General features: G+C 40.5%; 1 protein-coding gene and 1 non-coding gene across 3 annotated transcripts in view; one reads left to right on the top strand and one right to left on the bottom strand.

Moving 5' to 3' along the window:
- USP49 (ubiquitin specific peptidase 49) overlaps positions 1 to 18518 on the bottom strand; it is an 81344-nt gene that overhangs the window by 36432 nt on the left and 26394 nt on the right. The gene's annotated exons all lie outside the window — the stretch shown is intronic.
- On the top strand, positions 5808 to 5945 carry LOC115935156 (small nucleolar RNA SNORA8). The gene has a single exon (XR_004070856.1). It is a non-coding gene; the product is annotated as a small nucleolar RNA SNORA8 (small nucleolar RNA).

Here is an 18518-nt window from a genome sequence, read left to right on the forward strand (position 1 = left end):
TTTTCCACATACCTCAGCTACAGGGAGAGAATGTAATAACAACCAAACTCAAATAGTAGTTGGCTTAACAGTTCTATTTCTCACTGAAAATGAATCTTCACTCCAATGATGTTGATCATATAAGTCAGTTCCCAAGAAACTGGGCATCATATGTTATTCTCACAAACTTGAGGCTGAGAACCTTTAGAGATAAGGTCTAGACCCTAGTTATGACTTCACCAAGGTAATGCCACCTGGGAGGGCTCTGAGTAAGAAGCTAGCTAGCTGGCATTTTCAGAGGTAGGTTACTCCCCATTTATTTAAGATTTCTCCAAGTAGAATATAGTCAGGCCGGGCACAGTGGCTCACGCCTGTAATCCCAGCACTTTGGGAGGCCGAGGCGGATGGATCACTTGAGGTCAGGAGTTTGAGACCAGCCTGGACAACATGGTGAAACCCCGTCTCTACTAAAAATACAAAAATTAGCCAGGAGTGGTGTTGGGCGCCTGTAGTCCCAGCTACTCGGGAGGCTGAGGTAGGAGAATTGCTTGAACCCAGAAGGCAGAAGTTGCAGTGAGCCAAGATCGCACCACTACCCTCCAGCCTGGGCAATAGAGCAAGGGGCAATAGAGCAAGACTCTGTCTCCAAAAAAAAAAAATTGCCTGGGTCCGGATACTTTTTGGTATTTTGATAATTAAGTTGCATTACAAATAATTAAATCAGCTATCATTTATTGAACACTTACTACATCCAGGCACTGTTCTAAAACTTAATATATGTCATTTATTTTTCTCAACAATCTAATGAGGCAATAATTTTAACCCCATTTTAAACAAAATAAACAGGCTCAGAGAAGTAAAGAAACTTCTCCAAGGTTGCACTGCTGGTACATGGCTGAGCTGTGAGATGAATTACAAAACTGGCTTACTCAAATTTGATTGACCACTCTCAGAATTTAAAATTTTTTTTAATTTACATTTTCTAAATTACTAAAGTAAAATTGAACATTCTTTCATATATCTATTGGCTATTTTTTCTCTACTGTCAGCTGACAAAACATACATAATCACCACTAAAGCTACCACTCACACAAGAACTTACCAAAACTAATAAGAACTAAGCTGCGGCTGGGCGTGGTGGCTCACACCTGTAATCCCAGCACTTTGGGAGGCTGAGGCGGGCAGATCACAAGGTCAGGAGATCGAGACCAGCCTGGCCAAGATGGGGAAACCCCATCTCTACTAAAAATACAAAAAAAAAAAAAAATTAGCCAGGCATGGTGGTATGTGCCTGTAGTCCCAGCTACTTGGGAGGCTGAGGCAGGAGAATTGCTTGAACCCAGGAGGCGGAGGTTGCAGTGAGCCAAGATGGCACCAATGCACTCCAGCCTGGGAGACAGAGCAAGACTCTGTCTCAAAAAACTAAGCTGCTTTGAAGGTGCTATCAATAGAAACATCATATTTAATACTGGCAGAAACAAAATAATAGGCATTACATATTCCAAGAGATCAAGCTTTGCCTATTTTTTGATTAGGCTGTTTTATATTTTTCATATTAAATGATTAGAGTTCTTTATATATTCTGAATACAAGGCCTCTGGCAGTCAGATGTGTTGTAACTATCCTCTGTCTGCAATTTGTCTTTTGTTTAAGGCATCTTTTGTCATACATAAGATTTACAGTTAATACAATCATATGACACGCATCTTATAATTTCATCTTTTGTTTATGAAATCCTTTCTTATGCCAAGGTAATAAAGGTACTTGCCGACAGTTTCTTCTAAAAGTTTGAAGTTTACACTTAGGTTGTCAATACATCTGGATTTTTTCCTCCTAGCCTCACCCTTAATCATTTGAAATTTTGATTGGCATTTATTGAATTTATAAACTTATTTAGGGAAAATTATCTCTTTATTATATGAAGTCCTCCCATCCATGAACATGCTATCTCTCTGTTTATCCAGGTCTTTTGATTATGTTTTCTCCCCAAGATATTTATTTCTTGTTTAGATATTTCCTGGATACTTTATAGTTTTTTTGTGGCTACTGTGAATAGAATCTTTAAAAAAGTATACATTTACTAAATGATTATTGCTGGTAGACAGGAATGTGATTGATTTCTGTATTAGGTTTAATCATATGAAACTGCAAATAAATATTTAACTTGACCATTTTGACCTACATAAATTATAATTTTGTATGGTTGAATCAAAAGGTTGCTGATCTGAAACTCAGCAACTTTGCAGAACTATTATTATTAGTTCTAATAATTTGTGGATTCTTTTTTTTTTTTTTTTTTTTTTTAAGATGGTGTTTCGCTCTTGTTGCCCAGGCTGGAGTGCAATGGCACGATCTTGGCTCACTGCAACCTCACCTCCCGGGTTCAAGTGATTCTCCTGCTTCAGCCTCCCAAGTAGCTGGGATTATAGGCATGCAACACAATGCCCGGCTAATTTTGTATTTTTAGTAGAGATGGGGTTTCTCCATGTTGGTCAGGCTGGTCTCGAACTCCTGACCTCGGGTGATCTGCCCACCTCAGCCTTCCAAAGTGCTGAGATTACAGGCGTGAGCCACCGCGCCTGGCGGATTCTCTTGAATTTTCTATGGATGTCTACATAGTCTTCAAATATAGACAGCTTGGTCCTCTCTTTCTTGTCTTCTGGAATTAACCAGGAAGTTCAGTTGATTAGTAAACATTAAGACTGATAGTGGGCACCATGTACTGTTCTTAACTTGAGAGGGAACAGGTCTGTAGTTTTACTGTTAAGTGTGATGTCCACCAAAGGAAGTTTTGGTTCACTTTAGGTTAAGAAAGTTTTTCATTTCTAGCTTTGTGAAAAAAATTTAATCAGACTAAATATTAAAGTTCATATAATGTTTTCTTCTGAACCTATTAATAAGAAGACCTTCTCCTTTTAAAAATTAATATGTTGGATGATATCAGTGATGTATTTTCTGATATGAAACCATCCTTGCATATAATAATTTAAACAAACTATTTGGTCTTGATGTTTTGTTTTTTAATACAATAATACATTCAATTTGCTAGTACTGTTTAGATGTTTCAAATCCATTTTTAGAAGATTAGCCTTTCATTTTCTTATAATATACTGACCTTCCCTGTTTTGTACCAAGATTATACTAACCTCAAAACCTGAGATAGCAGCTTTCCCACTTTATCTCTTCTCTAAAACAGTTTAATTCTTCTATGGTTTATCTGTTCCATAAAGGTCTGATAAAACTTACCTGTAAACCTGTCTCATCTAGGCATTTTGTAGGATTGTTTCAATGTTTAATATAGCTAAGTTCAGATGATCGATCCAAAAATCCTCCCAGTGATCACAGGTCTCCAAGTCTTGGGAAATTATGCCTTGGTAACCTAGTGTCTACTTTAACCCCTACAGAAATTCCATATAAGTTTATACTTTTGAAAATAAATAAATAGTATGTTAATGACAGAAAGACGATGGAGCAAACAAAACAGATTTGCAACCAATTCAAATTTAGGAAAGCAGGCCAGGCGTGGTGGCTCACACCTGTAATCTCAGTACTTTGGAAGGCCAAGCCAGTGGATCACCTGAGGTTAACCAGTTCGAGACCAGCCTGGCCAACATGGCGAAACCCCATCTGTACTAAAAATACAAAAATTAGCTGGGCATGGTGGTGCGTACCTGTAATCCCAGCTACTCAGGAGGCTGAAGCAAGAGAATCACTTGAACCTGGGAGGTGGCGGTTGCAGTGAGCCAAGATCGCACCACTGCACTCCAGCCTGGGCAACAGAGCAAGACTTCGTCTCAAGAAAAAAAAAAAAATTTTAGGAAAGCAGCAATGAAGCACCAGTGCTGACTGGCCAAGAGATTGTTATACACTGGTGCTACCTGTACAGGCTGATTGATAGGAACCTCCACACAAGATAACCTGCATTGTCACTATAAAAGGTAGAGCTATCGACTGGGATTGGTGACTCACGCCTGTAATCCCAGCACTTTGGGAGGCAGAGGTGGGCAGATCACCTGAGGTCAGGAGTTCAAGACCAGCCTGGCTAACATGGTGAAACCCCGTTTCTACTAAAAATACAAAAAATTGCCAGGCGCAGTGGCTCACGCCTGTAATCCCAGCACTTTGGGAGGCCGAGGCGGGCAGATCACGAAGTCAGGAGTTTAAGACCAGCCTAACCAACATGGTGAAACCCCGTCTCTACTAAAAATACAAAAATTAGCCGGGCGTGGTGGCATGCACCTGTAACCCCAGCTATTCAGGAGGCTGAGGCAGGAGAATCGCTTGAACCCAGCGGGTGGAGGTTGCAGTGAGCCGAGATTGTGCTGCTGCACTCCAGCCTGGGCAACAGAGCAAGACTCCGTCTCAAAACAGAAATAAAAATAAAAATACAAAAAATTAGCCGGGCGTGGTGGTGCGCACCTGTAATCCCAGCTACTCGGGAGTCTGAAGCAGGAGAATTGCTTGAACCCAGGAGGCAGAGGTTGCAGTGAGCCGAGACCGTAACATTGCAGCACTCCAGCTTGGGCAACAAGAGCAAAACTCCATCTCAAAAAAAAAAAAAAAAAAAAGGTAGAGCTACCATTTTTGAAATAAACTAATCATTTTTCTTCACCACTAACTCTCCTGAGCTTCTAAATCCATACTTCACATTAAACATTACTCCAAACTAAAATTAAAACCACCACCACAACAACCCATAACCTCCGCTTTTAATGGGCTGTCTGTATGATAAAGTCCAAGTTCCTCAGACAGACCTTCAAAAGTATCACACACAATCTGACCCCAAACAAGCTTCTCATATTATCTCCCACCCTTTCTTTGCGTCCAAACAACCAGATGGACTGGTCTACTCACTATTTCTTCAGATGTCCCAAGAACAGTCAATTCCTTGAGATGCTATCCTTCCTCTTCTGTACTAACCCTCAAAAACCAGCTTAGGTCCTGTCCTTTTTTAAAGGCTTTTCCTGACCATTCTACTACCCAGTGAATCTCTCCCTCAAAGAACACCTCATTGTTCACAGTCCTCAATTGTTTTATCTGGTTTACTAACCATAGTCCAAACTCCTTAAGGCAAAGTCTGTACTGTTTTTTTTTTTTTTACCATTCACCCCCTGCACAAGGCTGTTGATATAAAGAACTAAGAACTTGACCCCAAATCTTTCCTGGGCATCTTTTACTCATGTTACCTGATAGTCTTGATTTGTAATTCTAGGTGGAGCTGCTTCCCTTTGATAAATTAACTGAGCAGAGACAATTATCTTCTGAAATTCTGTGATGATAGCTCATTTAACCTATTCTCTCCCAGTTCTAGCTCCTTTGCAGGGCACTATGTAAGACTATCATGCTTTCCTAGCTACATATGTATGTACTGGCAAATGCCTAAGTCCTAGTATAAACAAAATTGGGTATGTGCAGGCAAAAAAGTCAAATGTTTAAAAAGACTTGGCTTTCAATAAACAGCTCACACACATGGTGTGTTGCTTGCAAAGAGAAAAAAACAAGCACGGTAAGGATGCCATTTTCAATGGCTCCCAAAAATATGACATACTTAAACGTGTTTTTTCCCAACTAGAAACCTGGTGTTATTATGAGGACTGGGTTGTTCAAGGATACCAGCTTCCATGAAAGGGTATTTTTGGCAAGCACTTTATCACTAGAAATTAGTAAAAAAAAAAATTTCTGAGCACTTGCCTACAATATACCAAACACTATGCTTTAGGTGTAGAAATCAGCCAAAACAAGATTAGGCAACATTCCAAAAATATCAACTAACTAAAATGATTGACTAATTGGATGCCTTAAATCTTAAAACACCAGAATAATTTAATTGCATTGCCATGGTATCTGCACTCAGTAGTTTATTCCTGCTGGGTGTTCAAAGATCAGTGCCATAGAAATTCAGTATCTAGCATCACTGATTTTCTTGGCTTTGTGCTTGTTAAAACGGTATTTCTATTGACACAGTATTTCTTTTTTTCTTTCTTTCTTTTTTTTTTTTTTTTTTTGAGACAGAGTCTCGCATTGTTGCCCAGGCTGGACTGCAGTGGCGCATCCCCGGCTCACTGCAACCTCCACCTCCCGGGTTTACACCATTCTCCTGCCTCAGCCTCCCGAGTAGCTGGGACTACAGGTGCCCGCCACCATGCCCGGCGAATTTTTTGTATTTTTAGTAGAGATGGGGTTTCACTGTGTTAGCCAGGATGGTCTCGATCTCCTGACCTCATGATCCGCCCACCTCAGCCTCCCAAAATGCTGGGATTACAGGTGTGAGCCACCACGCCCGGCCTTGACACAGTATTTCTGTAGTTCTATAGTTTCCTCATACTGTTCAGATTCATATAGTCTTCAATAGCAGCTAGAAAAAACTCAGTAAGAATAAATATAATCAAATATTTCTTTTATTCTTTTGCTTCTCAGTAAATGTTTTCTCATTAATTCTCAGTAGAAATAATTTCAGAATTATAATAATAAAGTATTTAAGCACTGACAGGAAACACTACTCCAATAACTTCTTCCATACTCGAACAATTTTTGAAAGATTTTAGAAAAGTGATTCTAATTTGAAATTCAAATAGTGCAAATAAATCCATGTAAAATAACTATACCAAACCTTCTCTCTCAGTAGTTCTTATTGGTATGGGTAAAAATATAGGTTAAAATAAGGCAAAGGTGGACAAGATTATCACAGCATGTGTGTAAGATTTCTGAAATGTAAGAAGTAGTAGCAAGATTTCTGGACCCTAGAAAGGGCCAAATGATGAAGTTTGGGGTGATAGTACATTTGGAAAACCCTAGTTATTAACCTAGTCCACACTATTCAGCATGTGATTTCAAATCTGTCTTGGCAGTTTATCTACGAAGCTGTTGCTCAATTCTGCCCTTTTGGCAAAACACTGCCAATGTTGGTAAAGTGAGCACAAAACTAGAAAACATGTTGAGTATATTAAGTGGGTCCACTTTGTTTAAAACTTTAAACAAAGCTTTCACCTGTACACATATTTGAATAGCTAAGAACATTGAAACATGCACACCCATCACTAGGAAGAAATCAAAGTAGACAACTAAAGGAAATTTGTCCTATTTAAAGTTCTCATGAGTTCTTCTGCAGTATGGGGCATTCTTGGGTCTCTGATGTCCTTGAGATGCCTGACCTATGATTCTCTAGTTAATAACTACCAATTCCATTCCTATGATACCCATACTTTACCTCACTCTATCATAATATCGAGCACTGAGCACTATCTAAAAAGTCTCTCATGCTGTTGAGAAAATGGAAACAATGATTATACAATAATAACAGCAATAAAAATTAGTAAACAACATCAAGTATCAGGTATTTTTCACATCTTCTTTAGTCCTAAAATGCCCAGACACTATTATCCCAATTTTATATATGAGGATCTTGAATATCAGAGAGGGTAAATGATACAGTTTGGATCTGTGTCCCCACCAAATCTCATGTTGAATTGTAATCCCCAGTGTTGGAGGTGGGGCCTGGTGGGAGGTGACTGGATCATGGGGGCAGTTTCTCATGAATGATTTGGCACCATCCTCTTGAAGCTGTTCCTGTGATAGTGTGTTCTCACGAGATCCAGTTGTTTAAAAGTGTGTAGCACCTCAACACTCTCTATTTTGCTCCTGCTCCAGCCATGTAAGATGTGCCTGCTTCCCCTTCACCTTCCGCCATGATTGTAGTTTCCTGAGGCCTCCCCAGAAGCAGATGCCACTATGCTTCCTGCAGAATCATGAGCTGATTAAACCTCTTTTCTTTGTAAATTACCCAGTCTCAGGTATTTCTTTATAGCAATGTGAGAATGGACTAATACAGTAAGTATTCTCAAGAACACTCACATAGAAAATAGCTGAGTCAAGGTTCCAGCTCAGTACTGCCTATCTTCAGTTTTTATAGTATATGATTGTATTCAAGAAATAGGAAAGAAAAAAATAATGTTAAGAGTAGAAGTGGAGAGATGGTAATAAGGAAAGAAGACTGATGATTCTTAAGGAGATGAATCACTCTAAGCCCAAACCACCACTAGTCTTCAATCTGGGTCTCTACCCACCATCAAAGGGGCAATCATTAGGTTAGAGAACACAGCTTGCTTACCACTGGGTGCTGTGTCTTATATTTGCTTGGTATATCCCAGAGGGGAAAAGACTTAATAATGACTTTTGGATGGGTGGATGAGATGGAAGGATGACAAACGCACATTTAGCATGCAAAGGAGACTTTAGCCAACTTAAACGAATGCTCATGCCATTAACATTTCCATTACAAGATTCTGAAATGCAGTCATGAAAGCCAATTTAATTGCAATTTAGATTTGCTAGGTTAGTCAAGTATGGAAAATGGAAGGAATTGGGAAGTAAACACAACTGTTATTTTAAGAACTGGGAAATCTGGCCGGGTGCAGTGGTTCATGCCTGTAATCCCAGCACTTTGGGAGGCCGAGGTGGGTGGATCACGAGGTCAAGAGATCAAGACCATCCTGGCCAACATGGTGAAACCCCGTCTCTACTAAAAAAATACAAAAAATTAGCCAGGCATGTTGGCAGGCACCTGTAGTCCCAGCTACTCGGGAGGCTGAGGCAGGAGAATCACTTGAACCCGGGAGGCGGAGGTTGCAGTGAGCCGAGATTGCGCCACTGCACTCCAGCCTGGTGACAGAGCGAGACTCTAAAAAAAAAAACAAAAACAAAAAAACCCAGAAAATCCAAGCTAACAAAAGGTAGGTAAAGTAAAATTTATGAAACGATATAAATTGGCTGGGCACAGTAGCTCATGCCTATAATCCTAGCACTTTGGGAGGTCAAGGTGGGAGGACTGCTTGAGTCCAGAAGTTCAAGATCAGCTTGAGGAAGATGGTGAGACCATCTCTACAAAAATAAAAAATAAAAAAATTAGCTGGGCATGGTAATGTGTGCCTGTAGTCCTAGCTACTCAGGAGGCTGAGGTGAGAGGAGCACTTGAGCCCAGGAGTTCCAGGCTGTTGTGAGTTATGATCATACCACTGCACTCCAGCCTGGGTGACAGAGTGACACTCTGTATACAAAATAAATAAATACAATACAAATTGAGTAAGAAAACAGTTAACAGACACAGGTAGAGTAAGCTGGAAGGGAGTTGAAAAAGAAGGGGGTTTTTTGGCTCATAGAGAACACTAGGTCTTTCTTCACAAAGCAGTACCCAAAGGCTCTGAAATAGGACACCCTGACCACATAAAGAAAACTAAAAATAAAAACCACATGATCATCTCCATAGATGCAGAAAAGACTTCTGATAAAATTCAACATCGCTTCATGTTGAAAATCCTCAATAAATTAGGCACTGAAAGAACGTATCTCAAAATAATAACAGCCATCTATGACAAACCCACAGCCAACATCATACGGTATGGGTAAAAGTTAGAAGCATTCTACCTGAGAACTGGAACAAGATAAGAATGCTCACTCTCACGGCTCCTACTCAGCGTAGTACTGGAATTCCTAACCAGAACAATCAGGCAAGAAAAAGAAGTAAAAGGCATCCAAATAGGAAGAGAAGAAGTCAAACTATATTTGCAGATGATATAATGTTATAACTAGATCTTGGACAAGGTAGCATAAGAAAAAGTAAATCGATAAATAAAAATACAAAATACAAAATAATTTTATACCTAGAAAACCCCATAGTATCTGGCCAAAAGATCCTAGATCTTATAAACAACTTCAGTAAAGTTTCAGGGTGCAAAATCAACGTACAAATATCAGTAGCATTTCTATACACCAACAGTATCCAAACTGAGTGCCAAATGAAGAGTATGATCTCATTCAGAACAGACACACACACGCGTGTGCACACACACACACACACACACACAAACAAAATACCTAGGAATACAGCTAATCAGGGAGGTGAAAGACCTCTACAGCGAGAATTACAACACTGCTCAAAGAAATCAGAGATGACACAAATGGAAAAATACTCTATGCTCATGGATAAGAAGAATCAATATTGTTTAAATGGTCATACTGCCCAAAGCAATCTACAGATTCAGTGCTATCCCTATCAAACTACCAATGACATTTTTCTCAGAATTAGAAAAAAACTATTCTAAAATTCATATGGAACCAAAAAAGAGCCTGAATAGCCAACGCAATCATAAGCAAAATAACAAAGCTGGAGGCATCACTGTTACCCAACTTCAAACTATACTTTAGGCTGCAGTCACCAGAACAGCATGGTACTGATATAAAAACAGACACACGGTCCAATGGAACAGAATAGAGAGCTCAGAAATAAAAACGTACACCTACAACCATCTGATACTCAATAAAGTCAACAAAAGCAATGGGGAAAGGACTCCCTATTCAATAAATGGCACTGGAATAACTGGCAAGCCATATGCAGAAGATTGAAGCTGGACTTCTTCCTTACACCATCTACAAAAATCAACTCAACATGGGTTAAAGACTTAAAAGTAAAACCTAAAACTATAAAACCTCTAGAAAACCTAGGAAATACCATTCTGGACACAGGCCCTGGCAAAGATTTCACGACGAAGACACCAAAAGCAATTGCAGCAAAAGCAAAAATTGACAAATGGCACCTAATTAAAGAGCATAGCAAAGAACAACAACAACAACAAAACCTATCAGCAGAGTAAACAGACAACCCACAGAATGGGAGAAAATATTTGCAAGCTATGCATCTGTCAAAGGTCTAATATCCAGAAGCTATAAGGAACTTAAATTAACAAGCAAAAAACAAACAGCCCCATTAGAAAGTGGACAAAGGACATGAACATACATTTTTCAAAAGAAGACATATGGTGGCCAACAAGCATATGAAAAGAATGCTCAGCATCACTAATCATTAGAGCAATGCAAATAACTACAATGAGATACCATCTCACAGCAGTTAGAATGCTATTATTTAAAAGTCAAAAACATCACAGATGATGGCAAAGATGTGGAGAAAAGGGACCACTTATACAATACTAGTGGGAATGTAAATTAGTTCAGCCACTGTGGAAAGCAGTTTGGTGATTTCTCAAAGAACTTAAAACAGAACTACTATTTAACCCAGCAATCCCATTATTGGTTATATACCCAAAGAAATATAAATCACTCTACCATAAAGACACATGCATGCATATGTTCACTGCAGCAGTAATCACAATAGTAAAGACATAGAACCAATCTAAATGCCCATCAATGGCAGACTGGGTAATTCCACTGCCTGCAACATCCTGGCTAACCAGAGGTCCTGCGTCTATCCACATGACAGTTTCGCTGCTAGCATAACCAGCATTTGAGAGAGCCAGCCCACCAAACATATCTGCAACCAAGGACTCTCACAGAGTGTACTTCACTCCCTTGTCACCTCCACCAGAGCAGGTGCTATTATCCATGGCTGGGAGACCTGAAGAGGAATCTATCACAGGACTCTTTGCAGATATTCCCCAGAACCAGCCCAGGGCCTGGTAGCTCCACTGGGTAGCTAGACCCAAAAGAGCAGTAATTATCACTGCAGTCCAGCTCTAAGGAAGCCCTATCCCTAGGGGAAGGGGGAGAGCACCGCATCAAGGGATCACTCTGTGGTATAAATAAATCTGAACATCAGGCTCTGAGTTCCAGATTTTTCCACTGAAATAGTCTACCCAAATGAGAAGGAATCAGAAAAGTAATTTTGCTAATATGACAAAACTAGGTTCTATAACACCCTCAAAAGACCACACTAGCTCCCCAACAATGGATCCAAACCACTGCAGAATATACATTCTTTTATCAGCACATGGAACATTCTCCAAGATAGACCACATGATAGGTCACAAAACAAGTCTCAATAAATTTAGGAAAATCAAAATTATATCAAGTATCCTCTCAGACCACAGTGGAATAAAACTGGAAATTAACTCCAAAAGGAACGCTCGAAACTATGGACATTAAATAATCTGGTCTTGAATAATCTTTGGGTCAACAACGAAATCAAGATGGAAATTTAAAAAATTCTTGGAACTAAACGATAATAGTGACACAATTTATTAAACCCCTGGGACATAGCAAAAGCGGTGCTAAGAGAAAAGTTCATAGCATTTAATGTCTACATCAAAAAGTCTGAAAGAGTCCTGGTGTGGTGGTTCATGCCTATAATCCTAGCACTTTGGAAGGCTGAGACAGGTGGATTGCTTGAGCTTAGGAGTGTGAGACCAGCCTGGGCAACATGGCAAACCCTGTCTCTACAAAAAATACAAAAATTAGCTGGGTATGGTGGCATATGCCTGTAGTCCCAGCCACTTGGGAGGCTGAGGTGGGAAGATAGCTTGAGCCCAGGAGGCGGAGGTTGCAATGAGCCAAGATTGTGCCACTGCACTCCAGTCTGGACAATAGAGCCAGGCCTTGTCTCAAAAAAAAAAAAAAAAAAGTCTGCAAGAGCATAAATAGACAATCTACGGCCACACCTCAAGGAACTAGAGAAATAACAAACCAAACCCAAACACAGCAGAAGAAAAGAGTAACGAAGATCAGAACAGACCTAAAATAAATTGAAACAAAAAAAAATACAAAAGATAAATGAAACAAAAATGCCTATCAACCAACGAGTGGATAAAGAAAATGTGGAATATATATACCATGGACTCCTACTCAGTCATAAAAAGGAATGAAATAATGGCATTCGCAGCAACCTGGGTGGAGGTGGAGACCATTACTCTAAGTGAAGTAACTCAGGAATGGAAAACCAAATATTGTATGTTCTCATAAGTGGGAGCTAAGCTACGATGATGCAAAGACATAGGAATGATATAATGGATTTGGGGGGCTTGGGGGTTAGGGTGGGAGGGGGTAAGGGATAAAAGAATACACAGTAGGTACAGTGAATACTGCTTAGGTGATGGGTGCACCAAAATCTCAGAAACTGCCACTAAAGAACTTATCCATGTAACCAAAAATCATCTGTTCCCAAAAACTATTGAAATAAAATAAAAAACAACTCTGCAATACCTTCTGTAGTTTGTCTCAGCAAATACCATAATGTAAATATCAGTATAATGAATTGATTATTAACATTTAAAAAAAAAATAGGCCGGGCACGGTGGCTCATGCCTGTAATCCCAGCACTTTGGGAGGCCGAGGCGGGCGGATCGTAAGGTCAGAACAAGACTATCCTGGCTAACACGGTGAAACCCTGTCTCTACTAAAAATACAAAAAATTAGCCGTGCATGGTGGCGGGCGCCTGTAATCCCAGCTACTCAGGAGGCTGAGGCAGGAGAATGGCGTCAACCCGGGAGGCGGAGCTTGCAGTGAGCCGAGATTACGCCACTGCACTCCAGCCTGGGCAACAGAGCAAAACTCCATCTAAAAAAAAAAAAAAAAAAAAAATTTAAAAATAAGAAGTGCTATAATAGAGATTTTGGAACAACACAATAATGGCATTTATTGAGACCTTGGGTCAGTGAAGTTCTTTTAGAGAAGTTGGCACATAAAAGGAGTTTTGAAGAACCAACAGTAGTGGCTGACTCCACGGAAATGGGAAAGAGAGGAGGAAGTGAGCAACTGGATGAATCTCAAGGTTCTTTCTTTTATAATTTACAGGGTTAGGCTTGACTTAATCTGGTCTTTTTCTAAACTTGCTTTTTTAAAGACATGTATAAACTATTGCTATTTTTGTTCTTTTCCTTTTATAACACTGTGGATGGATTTATAATATAATTTGTCAAAGTCTTAGCTCAACCTCCTATTTTTCTTCAGTTAATTGAAATAGTGGGTTCTGAATTTGTAATGTCTAATTTTTAAAAAACATTTTTAATTAAATAAAATTCTGCTACTATGAAGTCTGGAAAAAAAATTAAAAATTGGCCTGGCAGAGTGGTGCATACCTGTAGTCCTAGCTATGCAGGATGACTGTTTGAGCCAAGGAGGTCGAGGTTGGAGTGAGCTATGATTTTGCCACTGCGCTCCAGCCTGGGTGACAGAGCAAGATCCTTGTAGACCTTGTTTCAAAAAAAAAACAAAAACAAAAAACAAAAAAAAACCTTTTTACTATCTGGCCCCTGTCATCCTCTCCAACTATTTCTGAGTATTTCCCATAGGCCCCATAGGCTCCTTGCAATGTAGACAAACTAAATTACTCATTGTCTGTCTCCCAAACTAACCACACTCTTGCCTTCTCACCTTTGTTCATACTATCCCCCCAACCCAGAAGGGTCTCTTGTACTTCCCTTCTGCTTACCCATTTGTTCAGTAAATAATTTGGATATCTATTAGGCATTCTGTGGGCCCTAGAAATATTATAGTTAAAAAAAAAGACACAGTCCCTGCCTTCAAGGAGCTTACCATCCAGAGAAGCTTATTCTTTCTTCGATTCTAGATTGAAGGCCCATCTACTTGTGAAGTCCTACTCTGAGCTCTTATTGTATTATAGGTTGCTCACATACCAATGCTAATCATAATCCCTAAAAACACAATCTCAAATGCCATAATCCTGAAAGATCAAAATCTCTAAAGTCTAAAAATCCCTAATATCTAAATCCTGAAAATCACAATCCTGGAAGATTAAAATTCAGCATGTTGAAATTCTGAAAGCTGAATTCTGGGGAAGTTCATTTTTTATTGTAAGCAGGGTAGCTGTAGCATGTTACTTGTATCATATTAGGTGGACCTATTCCCATCCTATTTTTATTTGCATTTGGCAGAAAATTCAGATGAGTAGATTAGTTACATGATACAACAACAACGCACAGTTCCGTTTAAAAATGCATCATTTGGCCGGGCGCAGTGGCTCACTCCTGTAATCCCAGCACTTCAGGAGGCCAAAGGGGGTGGATTACCTGAGGTCAGGAGCTCAAGACCAGCCTGGCCAACATGGCAAAACCCTGTCTCTACCACAAATACAAAAATTAGCCGGGTGTGGTGGCGCCCGCCTGTAATCCCAGCTACTCAGGAGGCTGGGGCGGGAAAATCACTTGAACCTGGGAGGCAGAGGTTGCCGTGAGCTGAGATTGTGTCACTGCACTCCAGCCTGGGTGACAGAGCAAGACCGTGTCTCTAATAAGAAAATAAAAACTTGTCTGCACTGGCATTCCTTCCAGCTGATGAAATTCCAGAAGCTTTTAATGAATTAAAGCCATATTTGCCTTAAAAAACTAGCAAAATTACTGACTGGTTCAAAAATAATTATGTGCATGGTAGGATAAGAAGACACATACTTAGCTGGGTGTGGTGGCTCACACCTATAGTCCCAGCTACTTGGGAGGCTGAGGCAGGAGAATCACTTGAACCCAGGAGGTGGAGGTTGCAATGAGCCAAGATCATGCCACTGCACTCCAGCCTGGGTGACAGAGTAAGACTCTGTCTCAAAAACAAAACAAAACAAAACAAAAAAAAAACACATACACAATGGTGTTGCTGTTCAATCACCAGTATTATTTGTGCCAAACCTGTGGTCTGTGTATGATTTCACGTGGAATGGATTTCTGTGTACCCAAAACAACATAGAAGTATGGCACAAAAGATGGGCAAATTTAATAGGAAATGCTCATGTTTGTGTATATCATGTTAGTGTATGTCAAATGTGAATGTATTCTACAAGGAGAGCCATGCCCTAAAAGAAAAAAAAACCTATTTTTCATTTTAATCGCAGCTATTAATTGTGAGGTAAGACTTCAAAATACAGTTAAATTACTGCAAAAGTCAGCCAGGTCTTATGGACAACCTCTGTGCAACTAACTGCCCAGAATTTATTCCTGTAATACATTTTTCATAAGTTAAATTTGATTTTTAGTTTTTGTGTTTTTTCTTAAGTTTTTTATTCCACTATTTAGTCAGCTTATTCACATATAAATACTATATATATGAAAACTATATATTATATATAAATACTATATATATATGAATATGTTATATATATATCATGGAGTCTTGCTGTGTTGCCCAAGCCACAGTGCAGTGGCTATTCACAGACACAAGCATAGTGTATTACAGCCTCAAACTCCTGGGTTCAACTGATCCTTCTGCCTCTGTCTCAACCAGCTAGAACTACAGGTATGTGCCACTGCACCCAGCCATCTTGGCTCACTGCAACCTCCACCTCTTGGGTTCAAGTGATTCTCCTGCCTCAGCCTCCCGAGTAGCTGGGGCTACAGGCGTAGGCCACCACGCCTGGCTAAGTATGTGTCTTCTTATCCTACCATGCACATAATTAGTTTCGAACCAGTCAGTAACTTTGCTAGCACTATTTTTTACAATTCACTGTGCTATATATTTCATCTTTGCATCATTTCCAGTACTAAAAGTATAAATTAAATTATATACTTTTATGGAGTTATAATTTGTTTTATGTATTTTGTAAATATGACTCCAAAAAAGTGCATCATCACATTGGCTTTGTGTATAAGCATTGCGTATGTCGGAAAAAAAGGTCGAAACTTCCTCAATAAATGAAGAGATGTCTTTTTTGTATATCTGCATTTGTGGAACACAGAATTTTTCAGCTGGGTGCAATGTCACGTGCCTGTAGTCTCAACCACTTGGGAGGCTGAGCTGGGAGGATCGTTTGAGCCCAGGAGTTCAGGCCCAACCTGGGTAACAAAGCAAAACAGTATCTTTAAAAGAAATAGGCTGAGTGCTGTGGCTCACACCTGTAATCCTAGCAGTATGGGAGGCCAAGGCGGGTGGAGTTCCTGAGCTCGGGAGTTCCAGACAAGCCTGGGCAACATGGCAAAACCCTGTCTCTAATAAAAATACAAAAAATCGGCCAGGTGTGGTGGCTCATGCCTGTAATCTCAGCACTTTGGGAAGCTGCGGCGGGCATATCACCTGAGGTCAGGAGTTCAAGACCAGCCCGGCCAACATAGTGAAACCCGGTCTCTACTAAAAATACAAAAATTAGCCATGCCTGGTGGCGGGTGCGTGTAATCCCAGTTACTCGGGAGGCTGAGGCAGGGGAATTGCTTGAACCCAGGAGGCGGAGGTGGCAGTGAGCCAAGATTGCACCATTGCCCTCCAGCCTGGGCAACAAGAGCGAAAATCCATCTCAAAAAAAAAAATAAATAAATACAAAAAATCAGCCAGGCATGGTGGTGTGCCCATGTAGTCTCAGCTTCTTAGGAGACTGAAGCACAAGAATCGCTTGAACTCAGGAGGCGGAGGTTACGGGGAGACTGTGCCACTGCGCTCCAGCCTGGGCAACAGAGCGAGACTCTGTCTCAAAATAAATAAAAAATAAATAAGCAAACAATTTCCTAAATGATTGTTTAAAAATTTGTTTTTCTCTTTAGGCAACTGCATATGTTGCAGTTTCTTTCTTTTTTTTTTTTCTTTCTTTGAGACAGAGTCTCCTACTGTCGCCCGGGCTGGAGTGGGGGGCACCATCTCAGCTCACTGCAACCTCTGCCTCCCAGGTTCAAGCGATTCTCTTCAGTCTCCCCAGTAGCTGGGATTACAGGCGTCCGCCACCATGCTCGGCTAGTTTTTTGTATTTTTAGTAGAGATGGGGTTTCGCTCTGTTGGCCAGGCTGGTCTCAAACTCTTGACCTCATGATCCACCTGTCTTGGCCTCCCAAAGTGCTGGAATTACAGGCGTGAGCCACCGCACCCGGCCAATGATGGTTTTGATCAATTTCATCAAAAGACTTGCGTTATACATCATGGTATTCCAGAAGACCACAGTTATAAAGCTGGGTACACACAATTACCAACTACAGTGATATCCATTTATACATTTCATTTTTTGACCTATTTCTTTATGAATATGGTTCATCTGCTCATAACTGCTATATCTGTATAACTACTATTAATATACGTGAGTGGGTTTATGCTTGCAAAAATATTACCTATTTTATTGTGTAAAGTAGCTTATGAAGATTTCTGGGGTTTTTTGTTTGTTTTGGTTTTGTTTTGTGTTTTGAGATGGAGTCTCGCTCTGTCGCCCAAGCTGGAGTGCAATGACACAATCTCGGCTCACTGCAACCTCTGCCTCCCAGGTTCAAGCGATTCTCCTGCCTCAGCCTCCTGAGTAGCTGGGATTACAGGCACACACCACCACGCCCGGCTAATTTTTGTATTTTTAGTAGAGACGGTGTTTCACCATGTTGGTCAGGCTGGTCTCGAACTCCTGACCTCAATGATACACCCGCCTCAGCCTCCCAAAGTGCTGGGATAAGAGGCGTGAGCCACCACGCCCAGGCTTTCTGTTATGTTTTTACATGTTTCTCAAATAAATTCCTTTAAAAAATGTAAATAGGCCAGGTGTGGTGGCTCACCCGTGTACTCCCAGCACTTTGGGAGGCTGAGGCAGGCAGATCACCCCAGGTCGCAGTTTGAGACCAGCCTGACAAACCCTGTCTCTACTAAAAATATAAAATTAGCCGGGTATGGTGGCGCACACCTGTGGCTACTCAGGAGGCTGAGGCAGGAGAATCGCTTGAACCCAGGAGGCGGAGGTTGTGGTGAGCCGAGATGGCGCCATTGCACTCCAGCCTGGGCAACAAGAGCAAAACTCCATCTCAAAAAAAAAAAAGGTAAATAAGCTGGGCATGGTGGTATGTGCCTGTAGTCC

This window comes from Gorilla gorilla, chromosome 5 (assembly GCF_029281585.2).
Source record: "Gorilla gorilla gorilla isolate KB3781 chromosome 5, NHGRI_mGorGor1-v2.1_pri, whole genome shotgun sequence".
Lineage (NCBI taxonomy): Eukaryota > Metazoa > Chordata > Mammalia > Primates > Hominidae > Gorilla > Gorilla gorilla.